This window comes from Rutidosis leptorrhynchoides, chromosome 1 (genome assembly GCF_046630445.1).
Source record: "Rutidosis leptorrhynchoides isolate AG116_Rl617_1_P2 chromosome 1, CSIRO_AGI_Rlap_v1, whole genome shotgun sequence".
In the NCBI taxonomy this organism is placed as follows: domain Eukaryota; kingdom Viridiplantae; phylum Streptophyta; class Magnoliopsida; order Asterales; family Asteraceae; genus Rutidosis; species Rutidosis leptorrhynchoides.
In genome coordinates, this window is record NC_092333.1 from 7199935 (window position 1) to 7204380 (window position 4446).

General features: G+C 30.3%; 1 non-coding gene across 1 annotated transcript; it reads right to left on the reverse strand.

Annotated features, from left to right (window-relative positions):
- Nucleotides 1-3035: 3035 nt before the first annotated feature.
- On the reverse strand, nucleotides 3036-3122 carry TRNAS-GGA (transfer RNA serine (anticodon GGA)). Its single transcript has one exon. It is a non-coding gene; the product is annotated as a tRNA-Ser (tRNA).
- Nucleotides 3123-4446: the final 1324 nt, after the last annotated feature.

The following is a 4446-nucleotide window of genomic DNA, read 5'->3' on the forward strand; positions in this document are numbered from 1 at the left end:
TATTACTAATGTCTCATCCTTATTTTCATTTTACTAGAGAACGTGGGTCTATGTCAATTGAAACGGTATTACAAAGTCTCATCCAGGTCCTATAATTTTTCAAAAGAATAACTTTGTAAGTTTCAGTTTTCAGTATGAATAAAAATATCATCGTGAATCATTCAAATGGGGATTCCTTCCTCAAAGATGTTCATTTGTACATGTATCATTATCATATATATCACATGTGATGTGATAAGAGAACAACATTTCTGCTCAGATCCATTTGTGTAAAGAGTAGTGAAAGAGAAAGATAAGGAGTTTTGAACCGCTAACAAAAAAGGAAAAAGAAAAAGGATATGATATTTGGGGATAGAGGGACTTGAACCCTCATGATTTTTAAAATCGACGGATTTTCCTCTTACTATAAATTTCATTGTTGCCGGTATTGACATGTAGAACGGGACTCTATCTTTATTCTCGTCCAATTAATCAGTTCTTCAAAAGATCTATCAGATTATGGAGTGAATGGTTTGATCAATGAATATTCGATTCTTTATTCAATATGGAATCGATTCATATCAATTCTTCTGTATCTCTATTATGATATGTATACAGGTTTATCCTTCATCTTTTCTGAAGTTTCGATAGAAGGATTTCTCTACCAATGTAAGACAATCAACTCCATTTGTTAGAACAGCTTCCATCGAGTCTCTGCACCTATCCTTTTGATTTTCGCTTTCTAAACCTTTGTTTGTTTCCGGAAAACGTGATTTGGCTCAGGATTGCCCATTTTTATTAATTCCAGGCTTTCTCTAAATTTGAAAGTTATCACTTAATAAGTTTCCATACCAAGGCTCAATCCAATTAAGTCCGTAGCGTCTACCGATTTCGCCATATCCCCCTTTTTGAGATGAAAATCTCATTGTGATCCCGTCCCCTTTTTCTTTCATGTATACCGAAACCGTTGAATTCATTAGATAGATGCCGATTCCTGTCTCGAAAAAGTGTTTTCTCCTCTTTGTCTTTGATTTCTTGTATATCTTCTTTCATCTTCTATAGTTAGAATCTATATTTCTATAGTTATAATCTAATAATCTATATGAAGGCTCATACTCGTTCCAATCAAAAACGATTTTATCATTTCTGTATCCTCAATTCAATATAGGTGGATACATACCCTATACATCTGTCTCTCTTGCACTCATTTCTACAGTCAATTTTGAATACTTGAACGGTCGATTCTTTTTTTTTTTTCAAATTCCAATATTTATATTCTATTTATAAAATAGAATAAAAATTGACTATTTATAAAATAGAATAAAAATTGAAATTCTATATCGCTAGATTAATCGTTATGTTCTATAATATTTTTATTTTTTTAACAGTTATTTGTATTTGAAATTTTATATTATTTTATTTCTTTAATTGAATTTCTTTATATTATATATTTTTTATATTTTTTATATATTCTATTATTATATATTTATTTAATTTTTAATTAATTTAATTTATTAATATATAATTTATTAATTATTATTATATAATATATATATATTTATTATTATTATAATATATAATTATTTAAATTATTTATTATATGATTATGAATTATGAATGAATAGCCAAGAATTCAAATAGTTAAAAGCAAAGGTTCTAAAAGTTTCTTGAATTCCTATGCATATTGAATTTATGTTATGTGAGCCTGCTTAGCTCAGAGGTTAGAGCATCGCATTTGTAATGCGATGGTCATCAGTTCTATTCCGATAGTCGGCTTTTCTCTATTTATTTTATTCCATGTTTTACATGATTGATAATGATAATGTATCTTTAAAATCAAAGTGAAAAAAATGTCTTCCTTTTTTCGTAAAAGCCATTGATTTCTCATGTTATAGGATATAGGAATTTCCAACTATCTCACGAAAAGAATCCTTTTCTTTTTCTATATATAGAATATATAAAGAAAAGATAAAGATCTGGATATTTATCCAACTCATCTAATTATTCTTTAATAGAATAGAATAATACTTCAGTAAATTTGGTATTATTTAGAATTTAGTTCATTTTTAGTTTAGGTTTATTCTGTAGAATGAAATTTCATCAAAATGAAATTTCATCAATAAGAATTAATATTAATAATTAAATATAAATAAGAAGAAGGAGTCTTTATGTCGCGTTACCGAGGTCCTCGTTTCAAAAAAATACGTCGCCTGAGGGCTTTGCCAGGGCTAACTAATAAAAAGCCCAGAGCTAGAAGTGATCTTAGAAACCAATCGCGGTCCGGGAAAAAAAATCCCAATATCGTATTCGCCTAGAAGAAAAACAAAATATGCGTTTTCATTATGGTCTTACAGAACGACAATTACTTAAATACGTTCGTATCGCTGGAAAGGCAAAGGGGTCAACAGGTCAGGTTTTACTACAATTACTTGAAATTCGCTTGGATAATATCCTTTTTCAGTTGGGTATGGCTCCGACTATTCCGGGAGCTCGCCAATTAGTTAACCATAGACATATTTTAGTCAATGGTCATATAGTAGATATACCAAGTTATCGCTGCAAACCCAGAGATACTATTGCGGCAAGAGACGAACAAAAATCTAGAGCTCTACTTCAAAATTCTCTCGATTCATCCCATAATGAAGAATTGCCAAACCATTTGACTCTTGAGCCATTCCAATATAAAGGATTAGTCAATCAAATAATAGATAGTAAATGGGTCGGTTTGAAAATAAATGAATTGCTCGTTGTAGAATATTATTCTCGTCAGACTTAAACCTAAGAAAAATAAAATATAAATAAAGTGAAAGACTAATTAAAGTAAGAATAAGGGTTCGACCCATTTTGCTCCTTTTCGGCAAAGTAAATTAACCTAAGGTTAAGATAAATTAAGGGTTTACTCCGGATTTTTCTTCCATTTAGGTGTCATAGACCGAGAGGGATATTTTCATTTCTTGTCTACTCTTTTCTTTACCAGTATTTTCCGTACCACAGCCATTATAAAATCCGTATCAATCAAAGAAAGTCTAACCGTTGAAATAGTCGTATCCAAGGTAAGGAAAGAGAGGGATTCGAACCCTCGGTAAGCAAAAGCCTACATAGCAGTTCCAATGCTACGCCTTCAACCACTCGGCCATCTCTCCTACATAATGATTATGACCCAAAAATATAAAAGCGAGTGAATAGTGAATCATTCTTATTAGATTATTGGGTAGGTACAACCAATCTATTCTAACTAGAAAGCGAAAAAAAATAGGAAATTTTTCATCATAGTAAAAGCAGGATCTTTCCTTCTAGTCTAGGCTGGGGGAATAAAGAGAAAATTGTTTTCTTACAAAAACTGTTAATGAAATTCTATTCATGTTTGCAAAAACAATGCTATCTTCTTTTTCTGATTATATATTTCTACTATACCGACCGGAATAAATAAATAAATTATAAATTCTATCGACTGAGCAAAGGGTTTATCTTTTGTAGATTATGGTTAATGGATATCTTTAGATCATGATTCTATTTAGACTACAATTCTATATTAGAAGAATTCTCAAATTGCTTTCTAGGCCAGTTTTAGAGTTATCAACAAAAATTCTTATCCCATATTCCATATAGATTTCTTTTAAAATGAAAAGTTGAATTGATAAACAATTTTTTTATTGTTGATTGTATAGTGTATACTCGCTAAGTAAACAACAAAAAAATAGGCGGTTATTCTATTTTCATCATACAATGATTATTCGATCCTTTTTCTTCTTTGTATCATAATTGAATCAAATCAACTAAGGTTATTCTAAGCTGTAACTTTAATCAAATAAGAATACTTTATTTCGTTGGTAGACTAAGACTATTCCAGTAAGATGGAATCAAATCCGGTTCGCATATTTATTTCTTAGTTCTTATCAATTCAATTCCTGTAATGTAAAAAAGAAGAATTTGAATATTGAATTTTTTAATATTGATATAGAATATCTTTCTTTTTTTTATGAATCTGTTTTTATGTTATTTCGTACTGTAGAATTCTTTTCCCGCGAGAAGTAATGAGAACAATGAGAGAATGGATTGCTACCTATGTCTAGATCGCGGATAAATGGAAATTTTATTGATAAAACCTTTTCAATTGTAGCCAATATCTTATTACGAATAATTCCGACAACTTCAGGAGAAAAAGAGGCATTTAGCTATTACAGAGATGGTGCAATTTGATTTTTTTTTTTTTACTCTCAGTCTTACGTAAAATGCCCATGATTCGTGATTGGGAAAAAAAAATAAAAAAATCTATGCTTCTTGAAGGTAAAGTTTGGAAATAGAACAATTCCTTCTGTCGTGTATCCTCGATTAATGTAGCCTCAGATGCTATGTTTCAATTCTCGATTATAGTATTGAGCGAAAGGTTATACCTATAGGTACGGGTCAATCCTAGTCCACTAGTACCAATAGGAAGCAGAGGGGAAGAAGCACTACACCTAGGAA